Source organism: Erpetoichthys calabaricus, chromosome 17, assembly GCF_900747795.2.
Source record: "Erpetoichthys calabaricus chromosome 17, fErpCal1.3, whole genome shotgun sequence".
NCBI lineage: Eukaryota > Metazoa > Chordata > Cladistia > Polypteriformes > Polypteridae > Erpetoichthys > Erpetoichthys calabaricus.
Genome location: NC_041410.2, coordinates 93,046,945 through 93,070,874, shown reverse-complemented (window position 1 = coordinate 93,070,874; position 23,930 = coordinate 93,046,945). Strand labels below are relative to the sequence as shown.

At 37.8% G+C, this 23,930-nt stretch overlaps 1 protein-coding gene across 1 annotated transcript in view; it reads right to left on the bottom strand.

Moving 5' to 3' along the window:
* The window catches only part of LOC114667772 (phosphodiesterase 4A, cAMP-specific), a 649,415-nt gene extending 628,900 nt beyond the window's left edge, over window positions 1–20,515 (bottom strand). The window contains 1 exon segment of the mRNA XM_028823210.2: window positions 20,301–20,515. The gene's annotated coding sequence lies outside the window, so the exon portion shown is untranslated.
* Between the last annotated feature and the right edge of the window lie 3,415 nt (window positions 20,516–23,930).

Genomic DNA, 23,930 nt, shown 5'->3' with positions numbered 1-23,930 from the left:
GTTACTTTTTCAAATAACTGCATTCCAAGTCATGACTGCAGCCAAATAAAAAAGATCAATCTAAATAAAATTCAGAATTACAAAACAAAGAAAATGAAATATTCAACTTATCTATCAATTTACCTAATCACAACTATTTATTACTTTTATGGCATAAACATTAAAAACAACAGGACTAAACTAGCAACAGAGGTCATTTTATCTTTGTTCTTTCCTTTGCACTTTCTTTTGTGCCTTTGTTTATTCCTATAGTGTATATTTACAGAGTAAACTTAACATTTTGATTGCTGCAACTCCCTTGGTATTACTCCATAAATAAATATATGCCATAAGAGCACCCTTTCATGTTATTATACATAAAGAGCAAATAAAGACCCAAAAAAAAATACAATTTGGCATAACTAACAAGAAATTAATGAAAATGATGAGAAAAAACATTGCAATCTTAATGTTTTTAATGTGTCAGCGTTATATAAATGCAAAACATTTTGGGAAGAGGAGACTTTTGCAAAGTACTTCTAAATACCACCATACTATTACTATTAATTACTATTTACCGCAAAAACATTCCCACTTTAGTAATGATGCATGCCTTCGTAAATACACTAGCACAAGAGAGGGTTCAAGTTTACTCACTCTTGTAATATGCTTCATAATCCTAATGTGCAATCTGGTTTTCTGTGAAGGCTTATATATTGTACACCCGAGTCACTTAATCAGAGTGGAAGCCATTAAATGTTAAATTATATATAAGGTTCTGTTTAAAGATGAGCATACCAGAAACTAGACCAACATTTTCATAAATTATGCTTCAGTGAACTGCCTTCCTCTCACTAAACTACATGTCAACTTCAGTTACAAAAAGACAGCATAAAAGGAGGTGAGGAGTGGTATGAAGAACATCACCACCTTCAAGCAGATCTAAAGTCATATGGAGACCAGACATGTACAGTAGACACAGCCAATGAGCTAAACATGGTTGTCAACAGATTTGACATTTTTGATCCTACAGTCACGCGATTCTCCTACACCACTAGCTTTTGTGTGCGATACAGGTATCAAGCCCAGTCACCACCTAGCTCCTTACTTGCCTGCATTTCTCTACATGTAGATTTCATCTCTAAAGTCAGCAACTTCTTTAAACTTCCAAAGACATTCTGTCTCATCAAGCAAGAGGAGACATCAGGAAGGTCTACACTGATGGTAAGAGCCCAAGAATACTGAAGGCATGTGGAGAACAGCTCTTTAACTTCCTTCTGACCTATTCACATTTTTTCTGAACCTACACAGAGTGCTAATATTGTGGAAGATGCTCTGCATAGTTCCAATACCTTAAAATTGGAGCTTCAGTGATCTTAAAAGAACACAGACCGGTATGCTCTAACATCACATATCACAAAGACCATCTACAGGTTGGTACCAAAACAACTGTGACACCTGGTTAAAGATTACTTGCATCCCTTACCGATTCTCCTCCAGTCAGATATTGCATTTGGTGATGCTCAGATTTACATGCTTCACAGAGTGTACTCTTAACTATATAAAGCAAGAACTACAGTCAGGATCATAATCTCCAATTACTGTAGGATGCATCAACAATGGAGAAAGCGAGCAGCACAAAAAGGTAGAGGAGTTTGTCATTGGCTATAGTGGACTTCCAACATGCCAAAGAACCCAAGATAGTTACCATAATGATGGAAGTGGTAAAGGTAATACAGACTTATAAATTCTATCTGAGCAATATACTTCATACAAAGGACAATACAAATGCGATAGACAAAAAGAGACAGAGCAAAATGTCTCTTATGATCTTTGGGGAGAGTAACACCAGCTCAGGAGATACTGGACACCTGAATAAACCAATCAAGAAAATGTGCTGAATAACAGGAGTAATCTGCGACTCAGAAAAAAAGGTTGATGGTAAAATTAGAGACCTCCATGAATAACATCATATACTCCCTATGAAGTACAGTCTTGGATCATTTTTAGTCACTGGCATCTGTTACTAATAGGAGTTCATATGTCATTCACTACATCAACAGGTACTTTATAGGAATTTGTACAGTATAAGTGGAGGAGTTCTTTAAGTAACTCCCACTCTTCTACATTGTAAATCCCATTAAAGTATGTAGATCATTAAAACAAAATCTAAAGCGAACAAGCTTAGCGTCTATCATATGACAGGGAAGAAATGAAGAAAAAAGAAAATAGTTTTGCAACTTAATAACTGCCTTTTTCTTAAAATCCCATTATATAAATAGTAGTAGGTGTAAAGTGTCAGGATTTGGCAGTTCTTTCTTGTAAGTTTACTTGATGAATTTAAAATCTTATTACTACAGTATTTGAAAATGCATGTTTAGCGAGATGAATTGTAGCCATTTAGAACATGTGCTTTCTGATTATTACACAGGCAAGAATAATTAAAAAACGTACTTCTTACCACACACAAAAAAATAAATAAATAAATAGAACTCAAAGAATAAAGAAAACACGTAAAACTCAAAAAGGTGGTAATAAAATGTCATGTAATGCTTAATTATCATGCCAACTGAATGACAGGCATATATACTGTAGCAGGTATTTGGCCTGTTGCTTTGATTGGTACAGTAATATCTGCAAAAATGCTCACCTGATTACCAGGTGAAGAAGAACTGAGTTTTTCATTCCACAGCAAAACTGATCAGTACAAGAGGACACATTTAAATACCTGAAGCAACCAACAGCCAATGAAATCAAGCCGGACATAATCCAGGTTATTAAAATACTTTGTGTAAACCCTGCACTAGGTCATAAGAATAGTGGTTCAAAAAGACAACCGTTTCCAGTCGCTGAAAAACTACCCACATAAGTCAAGTTGGGCAGCACGGTGGCGCAGTGGTAGCACTGCTGCCTCACAGTAAGGAGACCTGGGTTCGCTTCCCGGGTCCTCCCCGCATGGATTTCCTCCGGGTGCTCCAGTTTCCTCCCACAGTCCAAAGACATGCAGGTCAGGTGCATTGGCGATCCTAAATTGTCCCTAGTGTGTGCCCTGTGGTGGGCTGGCACCCTACCCGGGGTTTATTCCTACCTTGAACCCTGTACTGGCTGGGATTGGCTCCAGCAGACCCCCGTGACCCTGTGTTAGGATATAGCGGGCTGGAGAATGACATGACATAAGTCAAGTTCCACAGAGATATTAACAATTTTGATAAGCAACAGTGAGTACACCAGCATATTCTCAAAGGCACATAGTACTCTGTATGAATGTTCTTTAGGTTTTATTCACTGCCACCTTGATCGTCCCCAGCAGCTTCTTCTAGATCAGTCAAAGCTAGAGATGAATTGGCATTAAATTTAATTAACTTAAAAAAAAATGGTTTGACTCAATGAATATTTCAGATATGTATGCTATAGACTGGGCGGCACGGTGGTGCAGTGGGTAGCGCTGCTGCCTCGCAGTTGGGAGACCTGGGTTCGCTTCCCGGGTCCTCCCTGCGTGGAGTTTGCATGTTCTCCCCGTGTCTGCGTGGGTTTCCTCCGGGCGCTCCGGTTTCCTCCCACAGTCCAAAGACATGCAGGTTAGGTGGATTGGCGATTCTAAATTGGCCCTAGTGTGTGCTTGGTGTGTGGGTGTGTTTGTGTGTGTCCTGCGGTGGGTTGGCACCCTGCCCGGGATTGGTTCCTGCCTTGTGCCCTGTGTTGGCTGGGATTGGCTCCAGCAGACCCCTGTGACCCTATGTTCGGATTCAGCGGGTTGGATAATGGATGGATGGATGGATGGATGCTATAGACTCATGTACAAAATAAATTTGCCAAAGCTTTCTTCATGAAATAGGACAATACAAAATAGGTTAATAGTTTACTAAAGAGGTGAGCATCAGTAAACTTTCTCAAGGATAATTTAAAACAAACATCTTTCGGATATAGCATTAAACTTAACAAATCCATATGATCAGGAGGAAAATGTAAAAATTCAACCAAGGGAACAGTCGGGCACAAAAATAAATACAGATCTCTAGAACTGTGAGATAGCAGTGCTAACCACACTAAAATGTTATTCTTACCAAAGTATGATTTTCATAGCTGTGCCTTCTGTTCGCACTGGGTTGTCAAGAAATTAATAATTTGGCCATAATACCGATGCAATGTTTCTTTACTGCTGTTGCTTTAATAAACATGTCAAAACCTATGAGCATCATAAAAGGGTAGCTGTTATGCTGGTCTCTCATAAAATAGAAAATGGTGCGGATGCAATTAAGAGGGCTGCCTACCCCTTTCCTTTCTATCTTGCATTTCACAATTCTTCAATGACGACAGTAGTAGAAAAACAATGGATCTGCATAGTTATTGCCTAAATGACCAACACCTTAATTTATAAATAAACCTAAATTACAAGGGTAAATGAAAATACTGTATATATCTAGAAATTACAATTTTTACTTCTAAATCAAGATTGCCTACATCTGTAATTTGAAATAATGTGTTTTTAGCACAAAAAGTGGAACGCCGACTATGAAAAGTTAACTGAGTAGCCAACCACATAAGAGTTAATGTTAACAGGATCTGCTATCATGAGAATTTGGAGAAAGGAGTGAATAACTGCCTGATATACTGTAAATACTGTAAATCTGAAAACCAAAAAACAAAGTCTAAAGATTTCATAGGAAATTAGGCAATGAGCAGTTAACAGGAAATAAAGAATGCAACAGGGAAAATAAATGCAGAGACTGACAGCAAGAAGGCTTCAGTTAGAATTAAAAAGAATAAGCAAAAGAAATTGGAAGAATCTAGACACAGACAAAAATCAAATAAGATAGCAGAATTTCAAAAGAAAGGAGAGGATATTATAGTAGTAGAGAGAGAAAAAGAAGTGAATGAAAGAAAGAGCTACTGATAGAATCAATGAAAATTAAACTGATAAAGATAAAAGAGATAAAGGTGAGAATGAAACACCGAGTGACAGGAAAAAAAGTGGAAAGCGAAGTGACAAAATGCTAAATGCAGTAGAAAATGAAAGAAAATGGCAAGTCAAAACAATAAAATGAACCAGACAAAAGAAAAATAGCTTAACAGTGCATTAAGTAAAGAGTACTAAAGGGGGAAAAACAGTGAGATTTCAGCAAATAGAGATACAGTACAAGGAAAGCAACAGGCTGCAGGACAGTACTGTATAGTTAAAAATTAGGAAAAATGGAAGTATAGAGGAAGCGATAACAAAGAATGAAAGCAAATGAAATAGTGAAACACAGAAACAAAAATGAAGTAGGGGGGGAAAAGATAAAAGGATTAAGTGTTGAAGAAATATACCTTACATAAAATTAATGCTGCAGTGATAATCTTTTACACATAATACAATTGAACATACTGTATAACTTGAAATCATAAAAATTAAAAATTATTTTATGAATTATCACAAATACCTGCAGGTACTTTAACACAATTGTTAAAATGTTTTACTTTTATTAAAAATAATGTCAATGAAAATGTTACCTCTTGTTGCCACTGGCAACTTTTTTTGTGGATTTGCTAGGCTAAAATCTCATGCTGAAGGTGTTTTAGGATGATCAAAGGCCACACCAGAACTCATTAAGGGTTTTCTTGGCAAGAGGGAGCAGACAATTTAGGACTATACAGACAAAGATTTTCCCAGCAACAGAGAGCTTAGTGATGTTGCAGTAGTTTCCACACTCTGATGTGTTGCCCTTCTTGAAGTTTTTAACAAATTGGCATTAGAATAGATTTTATTAATCCCAAGGGGAAGGTTCAGGGGTCTGGTTAGATTTCTTAGTTGTTGCAGATCTCTACGGCCACCAGGCTTACATATGTCTGCTGGCCATGCACCTTGCTGATCTTTATTTCTTTGATGGTTGTTAGGTGGCTTTCCCCATGATGTGTATTCTAGGTGTAGTGTTATATGATACCAAATTTTCATGAAGGCTTTACAATCCACCTGTTGTTCAAAAGACTCCTTTCCAAATTGAAACATGACTGCACCATCTCACAGGAGTGTTCCATCTTTGGTCCGCAGAGGAGTCTGTTTGAGTCCATGTTGGGTCTTCATTACACAAACAAAACTCTGCTTGAGGTAGTGATCAGCAAAACATTGTGTTTACTTATTATAACAGCAGAGGGTTCTCTCATATCACCCAACCACAAAATGAGCCAAAGACACCAAAATAATAAAATGAGTGTATTCATTATATAGAAATAAACACAAGGAAGGACTAATCAAAGCATTAAAAAAACGAACAAAAAACAACAAAAAAAACCCAAATCCTGCTGTTTCTCTGAGCTCTACTCAACATGCCTTAAAGCTCGGGGCAGTCAAAGGGCCAGGCATCACCGACAGCTGTTTGGTTGCCTGTTCTTTATCACCCTGGAGACCACAGCATGCTTCCACCAAGGCCTTGGTTCTTTATTTGGCTTGGTGTTACTACCTGCTACCCTTCCAAGACATCCAGCACACTTAAATAATATAATGTCCCATATTATTTAACCACAGTAGCACTTTTAGATCCAATAATCCAGTCACCTTGAATTTTCCGGGAAGGTTTTGACCAGAGACAACACTTTTTTTGCCTGTTCCTTATGCCAGCTTTACTTTGCTACAGTTGGATTAACTTTAATTTTCCCCTGGTAACCAGGACTGGCATAGTGGTTAACTGGCTGTTGTTCAGCTACTGGAAACATAGAATCATGAGATGATCATTGAAGTCAATAAGAACTCATCAGTGCTGGCTGACAATATTTTTCCTGAGAGAAAATTCAGCTTATGATGTTTATGTCTTTAAAAAAGGGAGCCGCTACCTCCACCTTATCTGAGCATGTCCCTCGTCATGAAGAATCATTTCATTTAACGCTGCAGTGCTAATGTCACATTTCACAAGTTTCCTGGAAATAACTGCAGTACTATGATTGAGTCCTTGGGACACTGGTTGGTCCCACCAGATGTAGTTTTGTAACCAGGACAGCCTATCTTTATGGCACCTTTCCTAAAGCTCCCTCTAAGGGGATTCTAAATAAGACTCCTTGGTCACAGATGCAGCTACCTAACTGCAATCTCGTTTTGGTCATGTACACTTGCAACTGGAGACTTCAAGATTCATTCCAATCTTGATCTGGGGAAAGTGTATCCCACATTCAAAAATCTGGGGTAGAAACAAAAAAATGTAGGTAGGAAGGACAGTTGTACAAAATTCACTGTTAAATCTACATGTTCTCTGGCAAAAAGCTCAACACAGTAATGACAGTCAATAATCTCTAACCTTTATTATCTTTGTCGTGGTCAACTCAGACAATGTTTTGTGCAAGCCAGACCAGGTCAAATTATTTTCTGAGACAATCCGCGCTCAATGATTACTCTTCCTCAAAGTATTGAAGTAAAAACAGCAGTATGCATGTCAGGCTACCAAGCCTGCTCCAGATGGAGAACTACACTGATTTGGATGCATTTAATACAGTTCTAGGTTTAATATATTTCATACATACATTAATCTAATGTTTGACTTTTCTAATGAACGTTGAAATAAGCAGTTTACAGAAAATTTGCTATATTTTTGTTTTAAATTTCAAAAGGCAAGCACAGTGTTCCCTGGTGTATCATTATTTTTACATAGCCTCGTGACTGAAAAGACAGTTCATCCAGTTTTCTGGCTTCAATCTTGAGATGTATGAATGATTTTAACACGTTTGCAAATGTACAGTTAGCGAATAGGGCATTTTTCAACATGATTGGCAGCACGTTTTCAGGAACACTGACAATAACCTGTGGACCAGTACAGTCATAGCCCTGCTTTCATTCACAACCAAAAATATAAGCCTTAAAATCATAAAACTGAAAAACAAAAGATTCTGTAGTTTGTAAACTAGAAGTTGGCAAGTCACGAGGCTTGATGATGAAACAATTGAAGGAGTTTAGTACACAGCATGCTTGATAATGACATGATCTCCTGTGATAGCCACATCAGGCAGGTTATTTCACTCAGTAGTTTTTCCTTGATAACTTTTACATCTTGCCTGAAGAAGGGGCCTGAGTTGCCTCGAAAGATTGCATATTGTAATCTTTTTAGTTAGTCAATAAAAGATGTCATTTTGCTTGACTTTTCACTACCTTGATAACTTTTGTAATTCTAAATTCAGGCTTTCACTCAAAAGTTCAGGAACAGTTTGTTTTTGGGACAAAAATAGAAACGCCTTGATGGAAAATGCACCACATTACCAATACACACAATACATACACTTTCAAAGGCTTTCACATACCTGCACTTAGCTGTAACTTCACAAAGGATTTCATGCGGGTACACTTAGCAGTATTGTTTGATGAACATAAATTTAACTGTTATCTTGATTTTTGCTAACAAATATATATTTCACATCTGGAGAAGAATAAATATATCTATAAAGACACAGGGCAACTCCATACATCCCACAACCAGGATGGCCTTCAAACCCTTGAAGCTCGATTAATGAGGCACAACAGCTAACCACTGCAATACCCTATTTACTAAATTGTCTGGGTAAAAGAAAGTTCAGTTTAAAAGCTGAGGAAATACAGCTTCTTATACTTGCAAGAGAAAGCCTGTATGAATTACAGTAACTGGTGGACATTCAGACAGATACAGTTAAGTTATATAATTGGGCCAGGAGGGAGCATGTAATATGCTAAAAGGGTGACTAAAATAAATATTTAAAAAATGTGTTTTCATTACAGCTATATACAAAGGTAAAGCATCTCTGGTTTGAAAGGTGTGACATGCAAAGAGTTCTTTGACATACAAAAAAAAATCCAAATGTCCCCCTGGGTACAAATAAAATCTCTAAATGCCCCTTACTGTAACAACTCCCATTGAATTCACAGGCTGCCAGATCCCCTGTGAAGGCTCATCTACATAAATAGTTATTGATGAGAAGTGATTGGCTTGCTCCAGAGTAATATGTGAGGGCTCTTTTGAAAGCTGATGGTCTGAGGGTTTCAGTTCTCTTACTGGATAAAGACCTGCCTGTCACTTTCAAAAGACCATGTTTCACATACATTAGTCATCTGAGAATCTAATTAAGATGTTTCTGGAATTGTCACAGATTGTTTAAAGGTGCTGTGTTTCACAAGCATTATAATACACATGATCTGTGGTTGTCTTGGGAAACAGAATGAAGACTATCCAGGTTTTTCTTTGCAAAATATCAAACTTGAAAGTAACAGAAAAAAAGGCATGAATCAAAGATTGTATTTGAGTTGTTCAAAGAGAGCAAATAAGAAGGTCTTAATACAAGGTGAAATAATATAAAGTGCTATACACACATAAATTATATTAAATATAGTATAGTTTAAGGATGATAGAAATATATGATAAAAGTGAAACTGACAAACACCTAAGCCATCAGGTGTCTTCCTCTTTGGTACTGTATTCTAAGTGCGTAATTTTTTCGACTTTGTTAATGCAATTTGATTCCTTTCATTATCTTGGTATACTGTTCGTAACATATAAAAACAGAAAGTTAGGTGGGTTCCTGCGTAAAGAACAATAAACAATGTTTTAATTGCATCCATTTTTTGAAGAAGGATTGGTTAAAATAAATTAGAATAGACTGGAGAGGGTAAAAAATTGCAATTGAATAAATCAGTGTGTGATTGCAGCTCTTCAATATGTCAACTGATGTGAAACAGCTACAGAGAATGTAAAAATTGTACCTCTTGTCCAGAGGCATATTCAGAAAACAAAATGTTCTTACTCATATTTAACACAAACCATAAAATTTTACAGAATTCATCTGATACCATAATGCATGTGAAAATTTTGATTAATGGCCTGTAATATTAGCACCAGGTCTTCCACATAAAGTAATATTCATTATCCAAGCTCTTTTTTTATACTTCTTCAATCCACTCTTTGTTTTACACAAGTAAATGGCTTGAAATTCAACAAAAATGATATATGATCCAACTAGATGCCATATCTTAAAACAAACAACTTACAATTCATACTCTTTATGCAACCTAAAGCTTCAGCCCTACAGTTATTTAATGCATGCAGCCACGATTACATGAAAAAGTTAAGCTGCCTGTAATGGTTTTACATATTAGGGCATAACTAATAACGTCTTCACCAAATCTTAAATAAACATGAGATAAAGCGAGAAACAACACACATCAGATTTTGCACTCATTATTTGCTCAACAAAAGAAGAAAAAATATGCCAAATCCATGTGTGGAAAAGTGAGCAAACAATATGATTCACTAGCCTTTAGACCCACGTTTAGCAACAATAACTTAAATTCGTCAAACTAACATCAAAAAGGATGTCCTTATTAATCAACATGACCATATTACAAGTCCATCTCTGCCCAACTCTTTTTCTGCATCCATTATTAACATGACTTCAGGAGATTCTAATTCAGTATATGCACATACTAGGTTATTATTTTTAGAGATTTGATAATAACTGCCTTTGATAAACCCATCTTAATCTGAAGAAATAAAACAAAGTGAACTTAAAATGTGCACAGGAATTTGCCATACACAAAAATCGACACCTTCGTTCAGACGCAAGAAAGAAGAAAACTGAAAAGGCCATAGTGATTAGCGGCGACTTACAAGGTCACAATATGCCAAAAGAGACTTTGTTCAAATACCAATGCATGGATTACCTGACAAGTAATAAGCGTTACTCTTTTAAAGATTCAAGAGAAAAGGACAATAAATCTACCTATTTAAATTAACCTTAACAGTCTCATTTTTATCTTCAGAAAGTTAAGCAGAGCTGGAGGAGAAGATACTTAAAATGACAAGCTGGTTGGTAAGCGAAAGTCTTCAAAGTAAACTCAGGAAAGATTTAGCGGATGGATGGAGGCAGGGGGATAGGAAGCAGTACGCGAGTGCATAAATCATGCAGCATGGGTAGAATAGGTGGGTTAATCAACTTGTGGTGTATGTGGCAAATTAAAGATTTGGAAGAATCTCAGTCCAGTGTAGTTTGTTGGAAGGGAGTGCATAAAAGATGTGGTATTGTGAACGGTAGTTTGCAGACAGCAAGTGTGACTCTTGTTTGTAGAAAGTCTGTGAGAAGGTGGCAGAATGCTGATGTAGCAAGTGTGGATTTAGATATCAACCCATGGGGTTGTTTTGAGAGAGTACAGCAGTTCTGCAAGGACAGCTGGGGTGAGAGGTACACTGAGGAAATACAGGGAGCTGTTCCTCACTCCAAAATTCTCTCCAAAGGCTCTATGGCAGTGTTTCCTAACCTCAGTCCTGTGGCTGCAGGTTTTTGTAAACCAGCTTCTGTTTTTAATTGGACTGCCGGCATAATTAAGTGAACTGGTATTTCCCAAGTTGTGTGTTTTGGGAACAAATAGAAATTAGAAAAACTAAAGTTTGGTAAAAAAAAAATATATACATATATTAAATTGTACCAAGGAGTTATATGGGAATAATGTATTTTTTTCTTTTTAACAATATTTTCATTCTACTTTTCTAGGTGTTCCAATTATTTAATTAATACATTTACTAATTAGTGGGTCTGATGCTAAAGTACTTGCAGCCTTTGATTATTCAGTGTTTGCCAGTGTATCTGCTCTGCTCACTGAACAGAGAAAGGGCGAAGTATAATGAAATCAACAAATGAGAGATTTAAGCATTTAAATCTATATCAAAAGCAGAAATATTTCTAAATGTCTTATAAATGTAAAAATCAGAGTGCTGTGCTTTTCTGAATGTAGAAGAAAAATAATCCCAGCTAATTAAATTAGATCAGTGCTATCAGGTGTTGTCACTGATTAGGAATATGGTTGGAACAAAAACCTGCAGCCACAATGGGGTCCACAGGACCAAGGTTGGGAAACAAAACCTCAGTCCTGGGGACCCACTGTGGCTGCAGGTTTCATAATCAGTGACAATACCTGATAACACTGATCACATTTAATTAGCTGTTTTTTTGTTTTTTTCTCTTATTCTACATTCAGAAAAGCACAGTGGTGGGATTTTTACATTTATAAGACATTTAGAAATATTTCTGCTTTTGGTATAGATTTAAATGCTTAACTCTCTTTTGTTGATTTCATTTTATTTTGCCCTGTCTCTGTGCAGTTTTCCCCCTTTGTTGTATCTTATTAGTGACAATTAAAAATGAGCAGAGCAGACACCCAGGCAAACAGCATTGAATCATGAAAGGCTGCAAGTACTTTAGCATCAGACCCACTAATTAGTAAATAATGGATTAATTAAACAATTAGAACACCTGGAAAAGTAGAATGGAAATCATGATGTAAATATTGTTTAAAAGAAAAAATACATTATTCCCATATAACTGCTTGGTACATTTTAATTTTTTTTTCTTTACCAAACTTAAGCTATCTATATTGTTCCCAAAACACAGAACTTGGAAAATACCAGTTTGCTTAATTAGGCCAGCAGTCCAATTAAAAACAGAAGCTGGTTTACAAAAACCTGCAGGCACAGTGGGTCCCCAGGACCAAGTTTGGGAAGCACTGCTCTATGGCATTGAAGGGTAAAGTTTATGAATGCTGTGTGAGGAGTAGCATGCTCTGTGAGATGAATGCAAAACATGAAGCAAAACTAGAAAGAACTGACACGAGTGTCACAAATCGAGAGGAAAACAAATGCTGAGTTAAGAGAAAGAATTGGCGTTTAAGTGATCGGTGTTAGAATTAAGAGAAACCGATTAGGTTTATTTGGGCATGCGCACCAGGAAGCACAGCACGATCGGGTGAAGAGGAACACTAGGACGGGTGTTAAGAGGAGGTATCAAATGATATGAAAAGAACAGGTCCCAGGACCCAGAAAGGTGGAGAGAAAAAAGATTTAAGGACAATCTGCTAATTTGGTCAAACTCAGAGAAACCATTAATGAGAATGATGATGATTAAGCAGTTATACTGCAAGAGACAAAAACTTGAGATAATGCACTTTTATTGAAATAGAACAGAACCACATATACAGTACTTCCCAAAGAATGAAATTAATTCTTGTGCAGAATAGTTAAACTAAAGCTAGCAATTCTGATTTGCACACTTCCATTTTTAAATACAGGGCTGTTGACTGCCATGAGCAGAGTGTTGCTACAACAGCTTCCAACCCTCAGTAACCTTAAATTGAAAGAAGCAGGTTTGAGAATGAGGACTTCTATCTTTACTTCTTTCCACTAGTTATAATTTCTGATCAAACTGGACAAAATGATTTTGCAGCTGGCCCTGGTATACTATTCCGTACATTTTAATATGCTGTGTGATTCCATTTGAACTATTTTATTGTAAAATACTGTGCACTCAAAAAATGCTAGCTGTGAAAGGAATTATGCAAACACAAATATCCGATACTTGAAAACAGCTTCCTAAAAAGCTACGGTAAAACTGGAAAAATAACTGCAGTCAATGGATGTATTTAACTGAACACCGTTAGGCATAATGGTACTAAAAGAATTCAGGCCAATTATTTTATTTAATTACAAGTAGAGGCACTGGAGTTACTCAGCGTGGGGTTATGAACTAAATTTCACAATGAAACAGAGATTATGTATGTTTCCTGTACAAAAGGGGAAATAAGTGCAGAACTTGGTGGCGACAGGTTCAATGGTGCAGATTTGCATACAGGATAAACACACATACACAAACACACATTCAACTTTATATTTTTGTTGTTTCCTGTTTCATCATTTTTTTAATTTATTTATTTTTTTAATTTTATTTATTTATTTTTTTATTTTACACATCTCCTATACAGATTGTTTAAAATTGATGTTTGAGTCCTTTTATATTTTGATAAGCTGTTTAGCTAAAAAGTTATCAAACTGATAGCTAAATACCAAAAAACCAGTTGAGTGGATCACATTAATTTTCAAGAACTTTTCAAATTTAACCTAAGTCAAATGTACAAAGATGAAAATCCTGTGACTTTTCACATGTGTTACTACTGTTACTTTCCTTTTAATATTAAATATTCAAAAAAAACATTTCCTTTGTTATTCGGCACTTCTGGCATAATATAACATTCTCTCTCTTTAACCCAATTTACAGTGAAAGGAGGCTGCAGCCAATGACAGCAATATGGACTCAAGGCAAAATACAGCGTGTCAGCCCATCACAGGACCCATTCACACACACACACAAAACCTCCACACTCAAACTCTCCAATGAGCCCACACCAGTCAACCCAACCAGCATGTGTTTTGGGATACAAGAGGAAAGCCTACACATACATGTGGAGATGATGGGCGAAATACTGATGGACAACAGCTGGGAATGGGATTCAGAACCAGAATGCTAGATGTGTAAAGCACTTTTGTATTAAATAATGATAATATCTTCATAATGACTCCATCGTACTTTACACAGTCAGCACTACAGCTCAGAAATACTGTAAATTCCTTAAACCCAGGACCACAGACCTGTGAAGGAGCATTGTGACTCACTGTGTCGCCATGCTACCCTCATTTCTTGCCTTAAAAAAGTAATAATTACTTGAGAACATCAAGCATTAAACAGCCTTCATTGCTGCTAAGACATAAACCCCTCATAAACTACAGTCTCTCTACTGAGATCTACTTTGTTTATGTCCGATGGTCTTTACATCATATCAAACTGCATCACAATATGGTATGACAATGACAGGAGATAAACGAATAAAACCTTCCACTTTCTTTGACCCCACACACAAATAATTGTTCCATCCTTGGACCCGATGTGAATGTGCCATTTGTACCAGGCCCATCATATTTGGGTCTTTTGCTTGGCAGTGTTTATTGGGCAGCAGTCACAACATGGAGGGGACAAGGGTCTAAGATTGAGGCTCTGTTCCAATACATCCATTCTTGTTTTTGCCACAGCCAAGTCCCAATGTTACGGATGAATGGATGGATTCTGAAACAGACATGTACAAAAGGTGCAGCCATTAAAGAATAGTGACGATTTTTTTCTTTAAACGCTAAATGTTTATTTCCACATTATATTGACAAAGCAATTATGTTACTGTTTACAGGTTTTTCCTGCTACTCTCAAAGTATTTTGCTGTTGCCCATGACAATGCCATATGTGAATTGGAATCTGACATTTATCAAAAAGAAAAAGCTCCAGTCAACGGTAGGTTTATGTACTATGGTAAAAGGAGCCAAAGGAGATTTGCACAACTACTATAAAGACATATTTGGGCTACAGTATTTCAAGAGCCGAGTACAGCAGTAGTGATCAAAGATGTACATTTGAAGACAATATATTGCACTGTGGCATACACGGGGGTATAACAGTAATGATCCAACTGAATTGGACAATGATCCATTCCACAAGTTTACAAAAATACCCTGGAATGGTAGAAGGTACGGGACAATGAACTCAACTTAATGCAGTTCCATGTCCAGCCAGAAGGCCACAAATAAATCAAGTATATGTGGGATGAGATAAAATGAGTTATTTGTAGCAAAGCTAATTTACAACATCAGTACAACATCCTGGAGGAAATATGAAGTCTCTGTTTTGATGTATCCAAAAATATACATCTCTTTACTGAAAGGAAAACAAAGACCAAATCCTTACTTGATAGGTGTACCTACAGTGCATGTGACCACTCATTGAATATGTGTTAAAAATAAGATTGATAGATGTCAGTTAATTAAATTCTTTATGAAGAGAAACAAATACAAAACAAATAAATGCAAAACCTATAGAATTTCAAAAATAATTCATATTGATTGTGCAACTATGGAAACCTACTATGCCAAGTAGAATAATAAAAAATGGAGTACCAAGGTCTTTATAAGTCACATCCACTCCTCCTTGGTAACAGCATTCCAGCAAGAATGATATCAAGGTTCACTCTTAGAACATTTTACATAACTCTCAACATTAAAACTCTTATTTCAAAGCTTTGTGGGTATGTACATGAGTGGGGGCTTGTTTCCCGCTGGAATACAAAGTAAGAATAGTGCGCAAATAGGAGTACAGTATAAACAAATAAGCATACACTGCCTGTGAAAACCACTCCTATACATTCAACAATGAAACTGTGAAATGTCAAAAAACTGTAAAGTAGTTTAATGAAAGAAACAATGCAGCACAACACAAAAAAATAACTTCTCCTATGCAATATTACAAATAAAGTGATATACTACAGAACACCTCTTCACACTCCTCAGTACACAGACACAAAGTTCAAGACTCTCCAGTACATTATTTTACCATCGATGACTAAACAGCAAATGGAATTTACTACACACACAATATTTTCTCACACATTTGGATTCCTAAATAGTTCTTAAAAAAAAATACAGCAAGTAAGATTCAAAACTCAAACCCAAAAGATGTTTTATTCAGGTGACAAAGCAATGTTAAAGCCTTAAAAATAATTTTAAAAAGCCTGTAATACTGTATATATGTACATTTACAGGGCTGATAAAAGAGCTGTATGACTGAATTATAAAAGAAGCACTAAAGACACTGACAACATATTTCATAAATAAAACTTAATGTACATAAGAAATGTGGTCTGTTGGCCAGCCAGTGCACCCGTCCAACCCAGCCCAAAACATTTTTTTTTCCCTCACACACTACTGCGCACATTACTCTCTGTTTTCAAGAACTTAAATCTATCACTCTCTATGCTCATCTAACCTTGATTTATTGTGAAGTTAAAATTAAAATGGTCATGCTTTGGCAATTCTCCAAAGTGAAATCAGAACTCACAAGCTTTAGTTGATGACTTCTGGCAATGGATCCAGAAGTGTCGTAAATGATGGGACAGATTTGCATAATTGGGGGTCAGACTACTTTAAAGGAAAAAAAAAAAAAAAAAAGTTTCACATAGTTATTTATTTTTCTTTTAGGAAAAAATGGATGTACAATTTGTTTAATCAAACCTTGCCCAATTTAAAAGGAAATCTAAAATATAAACACTGATAAACTGCCAAAGAAAATCTATATGATCAACAAAAAAAATGCACTATTATATACATACATACATATATACACTGTATATAAAATGGTGCTTTTTACGATTGTTTCAAGAATAGCTCAGTTCATTCCCTTCCTCTATATGGTTTTCATTGCACTGGATTGTGGGCTGCTGTTGTCAGATTGGTGGCATGCAAAAGTCATGTCATTCTTTAACCCACTTAAGCCAGAACAGGGTCACTTTGGCAGGACCAACCCAGCTAGCATGGGGCACAAAGCAGGAACAAACCGTCAAACCCTGGACAAGGCACCACACACACACAGGGCCAATTTACCTAACCCACAGGTCTTTGGACAGTACGATGAAACCAGAGCACCCAGTGTAAGCTCCACACAGGGAGGACCTGGAATGGTGTACAAATAGTCCTGATCTAAATTTCAAGTTCTGTTAGATTTTAATAAAATGCAAAATTCTAATATACAAAGCATTAATGCCTCATCATGTCAATGTTTTGCAGGTGTATATTGGGATTTGTAATATTCCTTTATTCATTTTTGCAGGTATACAAAACAAAGATTATTATTTCACTATAGTTTCAGTAATAAAAGTTCTGTTTACAATGTGCACCATTTTGTAGTATTTTATTGATTTTTTGATATTCATTTTATCTTGTTTACAGGGGACAATGAAAAATGATGTGTTAACCTAACATGATTATTTGCCAATGTATTTTTGCAACTCTAAATAACTACTTAAAATTTCCCCTAAAAACTCACATTTTGAAGTTATTTTAATGTTCCAAACTAGGCCTAAATTCTGTATAAACCTTCTGTTAAAAGATCCAAGATGTGAGAAAAATGGGAAAAGAAACTGGGCTAATAACTTATCAAAACTACTAAAATGTATATCTGACATGGGAGTAGGTGCTGTCAGCAATGGGTAAAGGGCACAGCCCAGCACTGTCTGGGACACAAATCCAGTCCAGGACACTGTAAACTGGCATAGTTTGGCTGTTTAATACAGTGTTCAACTTACCTGTGTGATTCTTTATGGGCTGCAGAAAGAAATGCCAGTATCTTAGCAATTACTAAATAAACACTGGCTAAGTACGCAAACCCCATACAAATGACACATTAAGCAAGAATTAAACTAAACTAGAGTTTTTAGAAGCAACCGTGCTTCCTACTCTAGAGCTGTGCCAGAAAAATGCTGTAACCCGGTCCTCCATTGTAACAATTTTGTCACTTTTCTGCTGAAGGGATGAGTCATCATCAAAAACTGATAACAGTTCACAAGCTGATTTCCGAGTTAGAAAGGTAACCACCTCTTTTCTTCAATGGCTACCACTGTGTGACTGTAATATTGGCCACCCTGCCACTTTTCTATCCCTCTCAGTTAACTCGGGTATCTCTCATACATGGCAGTAAGCTGAACCACAGCTGGCAATGTTATGCGCCCCATGTCCATTGGGATTTTCTCAATGTGCACTGGTTTTCCTCCTACAATCCTTAGATGTGAGCAGCATGGTCACAGGTCTTCCCTGCGTGAAGTTTTTCCGTTCACCCTAAGTCTGCTTGGGTTCCTTCCAGGTTCTCTCCCACAGTCTAAAGACACGCAGGTTAGATGGACCGGTGGTGCTAAACTGGCACCCCCACCCCAGCCCCCCAACCCAATATATGTGTATGTGTTTGTTCACCCTGCAATGGAAAGTCCAAGGATTTTTCCTGCCTTACACTCTATGCTTGCTGGGATCCCCACAAACCTGCTCAGGATTATGTTGTGTGGAAGACAACCCTGACATGGACAGATGCAGGAGGCACAAGTGCAAACACACAAATTTTATTTTCCTTTTCTCTTGTGGGAAACACCTTCCCCATTCCTCACAAGCATAACACAGTCCCCAGCACAACACAATTGTTCTCTTTCTCCTCCACTCCTCCCGACTCTGGCTCACTTCTGTGAGGTCAGTCCAGTACTTTTATATTAGCCAACCCAAAAGTGTTTCTGGGCTTCCGCTCACGTGGCCTGCCAGCACTTCAGGATTGGGTGAAAACCTTGCCTCCTATATATATTCACAGCACCCCCTGGCGGCACCCAACAGGGCCGAGATATAGAACTCCTAGTCCCAGGGTGCCCTGTGCAAATCCAGGGCACCGCTATAAACCAGGGGAGCTGCCCTCTTGCGTCTCGGGGGAGACAGTGCCCTAAAAAAGCTGCCTTGCCCTATCCTTCCTCATCCGGGGCGTCCCGGCTGGGTTGAGCTGCCAGCCAAAAAAACAGAAGAAGGACGGATCCCACAGATGTGTGTTAAATTGATGGATGTTTCTAAACGGCCCTGGTATGTATGAATACGGGTTGAAATATACCCGAGTGTAATGTACGTATAACAGACTGCCACGCCATCCAGGGTCGGGTCCTGCCTTGCACCCACTGCTCCTGGGAAAGGCACTGGATTCCCATGTTTCTAAAACAGGATTAGATAGATACTTTATTAATCCCAAGGGGAAATTCACAATTAAGTGGCTCCAGTAAAACGGATGTATACTTATCGATAATTCACACTAAGCAAAACTTCCTCGTATAACTTTGAATACAACTCCACCTTTGCAACAACTAATACTCGGTCACAATAGTGCAATATAAAGACTTGGGACAGAAGTAGGAAAGCCCCTTCCATTTCAGACCTTGCCAAACTCCGACTCCATACCGCTCTTATTAACCTCGTCCACTCTCCCGTGGTTATCATTTTCTCCTTCTCTCCCCCCTACCCAGTACGGCAAATGTACTTTGACACCATCGTCTGGATGGCACTATGGCATCACTTGGACAGGATTAGCAGAGACACCTGTACACTTCCAGCCGACACGCATGCTCTCCAACAAGAAAGCATCCACTTCAAGCGGCGAGGCGCAAAAGCATTAACATTCAGTGCCATTCCCGCTTGGAAAGTAGCGTCGGGCAGAGCCGCAGAGGAAGCAGGCAACACGATGATAAAAAAAAAGCGGTATGACCATCAAGAGGTGATTCCTTAATAAGACCCCCCCTTGCCTTTCCGTCTCCAATTCCCCCCAAACCGTAGAGTGTTGGGATAGCAAGCGACGTGTGAAAGAGAGAGAGCGGGCGAAAACGCTGGAGTGGAGGTGCGTGCGCGTCGGAGAGAAGGCGGGCAGTTAAATAAAACTACAGAATAAAAAAAGAAAAACGCCAAACGTGAAAGAACAAAAGAAATGCCCGAGTATAGCCGCAGTTACGCACAAGAACCGCTCAGCCTGGGCTCTCTCTCTATGTCTCTCGCAGTGTCTCGATGGATGCTGTCGCCTGAGAGGATGAAACCCGCTGCAGACGACGGTCCACTCCGACACAAGCCAACTAAAGCTGAGGAGGGGGGCGGTGTCAGTGTTTTCGGAGGTAGGTTTGTGCAGTTACTCACCTTGTTAGTCTCTTCCCTGCCCGGATGGCAGTCTGACATGGGGAGTGAAAGAGGGGTATCCCTTCTTCGTCTTCTTTTTTTTATCCTTTTTGATGTACAAGACCGCAAGAGGGCTTCCCGAATTCCCCAAAGTATACAGTAAGTGAGCGGAGCGCGGAGTGAACGGCGCACGAGCCCCAGAGCGTCCCTCTCTCTCCCGCGCGCGCGCGCGCTCTCCCGTGGTGGAACACCCTCATTGACAGACAGAGCCCGCCTTTGTTTACTGGCGTGTGCTCCCGCGCTCGCTCTCTCTCTCTCTCTCTCTCATACACACGCAATTGCAATTTGTGGAAGAGGGAGGGGCGGGGGAGCCACTTGCGGCGTGGGCAAGCGGCGAAGATGCGCTGCTGGACAGAACGGCCAGAAAGGGCGAAGCAGGCGCTTCAGAATATGCTGTAATGTATACAAATGCAAGCGAAACAAATCGTCAGGGTTATGAAACATCATAGGAATGGGAAAAGGTCTGTTGCCGTCATTAGCCTGTTTGCTGTAGGTATTGTATATGATGGATAAAGACTTTAATGATGCCTTACTTAGGGCATACACAATATGTGCGGAATTCAAATTATCCGGTTATTTCTATACAGCACTCCGCCACTAGCAGAGACGCAAACTAGGCTGTGAAGTTGTTGATGGGATACCTGAATCTTCGACAACTGCGTCGAATGTGTCAGTAAATAATGAGATCCACGAGAAGTATAGACTCCGTAAGGAGCTAAAGAATATTTATAAAGCAATCCTTATTGATGTTCAGTGACGGACTGGGGTCCCATCCAGGAATGTTTGCTGTCGGGTTTATCAAAGCCTGCCGTGACCCTGAATAGCATTTAGAAAAATGTCGCGGTAATCGAACGTAATCACAAAGAAGTGCTTATGTAACTGTAGCTGCTGTAGTCTGTCGTCATTTACACATTCTGTTATCCTAAATGATAACAGGACGACGAACGGCTTGAATGTGTACTCCAAAATGATTCTCGAGGTATGAATGGACTTTACTCCAGATTTGCATATTTTAAAGCTTGGAGACTTCTTTTCTAGTACAGCCGAATTAAATTCCGTAGGGGTCACAACTGGACATACAACACCGTCAATGAATTTCATTGATAGCACCAATCGTAAAAATGATATACAGTAGTGCCATTACCCAGTTACGCGAGGCTGACGCGACTCATAATTAGCATGTTTATAAGAGTTTAAAGCAGGGGTGGGCAAAGTCGGTCCTGGAGGGCCGCAGTGGCTGCAGGTTTTTGTACCAACCCAGTTGCTTAATTGAAAAACAATCCTTGTCAATAGTTTAATTTCATGGCTTGTTAATACTTTATCTCTGCCATGTCAGGTAATTCTCATATCCTAGAATTTTTTTTTCCTTTCTAAGGATATCATCCAAATGATTTGAAGACTAAAACAGACGAGCAATTCTCAGTTCTTCACTTTTTTCTATTTAATGAACCCAAATAGTGCATGATAAATACACACAGGTGTAAATAGAAACAAGCTAAATGGAGAAATTCTGGTTTCTTTTGTCATTTGTATCTGATTGTTAATAAGAGGTAATTAAAACCAAGAATACAGCTGTTTAAGACTAAAATAAGCAATAAGTGTTCAAAATCTTAACGAGTGAGACAACTAAAGTGAAGCAGAAGTGTTACTTGAGCAATAAGTGCTTCTTATTAAGCAATTGGGTTGGGAAACAAAAACCTGCCGCCACTGCGGCCCTCCAGGAATGACTTTGCCCACCCCTGGTTTAAAGCAACATTTTGGCGAGCTTTAAGTTGATTCAAATGAAAATAAGCGCATCTATTTCCAATACAGCTGAGATCATTTGGTTTGACGTCATAATAACTCGATGAATTTATGTTTGGGCAAAGCAAATAAATCTTATTGGAACAGAATTGCCATTCACATCATCACATAGCCCGTTGCTAATCCCACCAATCAAGTGATTTGTTTTTTAACTTTTTCCAAAGGTTTGTCGTGCAAGCTGCTGTTTCTTGGGGGTATTTTCTGGAATAATTGTGACGTTTTTCAGTTATTTTCCTTGGCAAAATGCACTAGTTGCATAAGGTTAATTCATTTACAATAAGGAGCCGCCCTTTTCTTGAAGATAAGAGTTTTGGGGAACTTCATCCATTTGTATAAAATCAAAGAAAAATTAAGTCTTTGTACATAGCGATACTCTTTCAATTACCAAAAATTTGATTGGCAATGAAAATGGCTTTGGGCGCATGTGTCCTCAGTAATCTGGCAAACAAACTGCACACCCTACGTCACCAGAGCATGGGGATCTTCTCAATGTGAAGACACAAGGTTTGTTTTAATACATTAAATATACTTGGTGTAATGACATATCTGAGCTTTTCAAAGTGGTTTGTCTTGGCTTATGTAGTGTGAGAAATACTATATTGTAGAAATGCCTGTGGGGAAAAAAAAACTTAATTAAATGATTGTTGCATACCAGATCTACACATTTGTTAAAGAATACTTATAATTTTATTAAGTAGATCCAGAAGCTTATTATAATATATATTTAACACACTTGTAATAACAAAAGTTGACAACAAGAAAGAAATACTTAATTCTATTAAATGGAAATATGACACAATTTTATCAAGTAGATCCACCAGCGTATTACATTTAATAACTTCTGGTTGTAATAACACAAGTTGCAACATTCAATCTTCACTGACTTATATTAGAACTATCGAATTCAAATACATGGAAATATGTGCCATAAGTTTACTAAGTAGATCCAAAATGCTTATTACATTTTAATAACTTCTTACTGTAATAAATAAGAGTTGGTAATGTTAGATTTACACATATTTATATTAGAATTTTTTTTATATTGATTCAATGGAAATATGTGAGATGATGTTATTATGTACAGCCAACAAGTTTTTTTTTTTCTGAGTGTGTAATGTGAAATATATACAATCTTTGAAGATGCTATATCATTATTATTAGGCTGGCGCCTTTCTCCAAGGTGATTTACAACATCCAAGATACAATGTATTACGTTTTTCTTTGTTTTTCAAATTGGAGTGCAGGCAAGTGAAGTGACTTGCTCGTGGTCACACAGTGTCAGTAGCAGAATTTGAATCAGCCCCCTTATAGCGGTTAAGGCTTTGGACGTCAAACGCTGCCACATAAATAAATAACAGTAGTTGTGTTTGCCAATACATATATTATAGTCTGAGACCTTATGTGGTACTGGCAGTTTTGTTAGTGAAACAATGAATGGAATGGGTAGGTTTATAAGGCAGTATGTTTATATAGCAACTTTGACAACAATACATTATACACAAAAGACCAGTAAATGTATTGAACTTGAACTTTACTGCCAGGTAACATAGTTGCTAGGAATGTCCCTTGGATTTAAGCCTGTACACATAACAAGATAAATAAACTACACAATGTGCACAACATGACATCTCAACTGTACCTGTAATAGTAGTGAAGAATATATTATAAAAAAAACACAAATATTTACGACAGCATAGTCTCACATTTATTGGCCAAGTGTGCTCACATACAAGAAATTTCACTCCAGGAGTGGGCACAAGGAGTTGTGTTAGTGAAGAGGTTTATGGA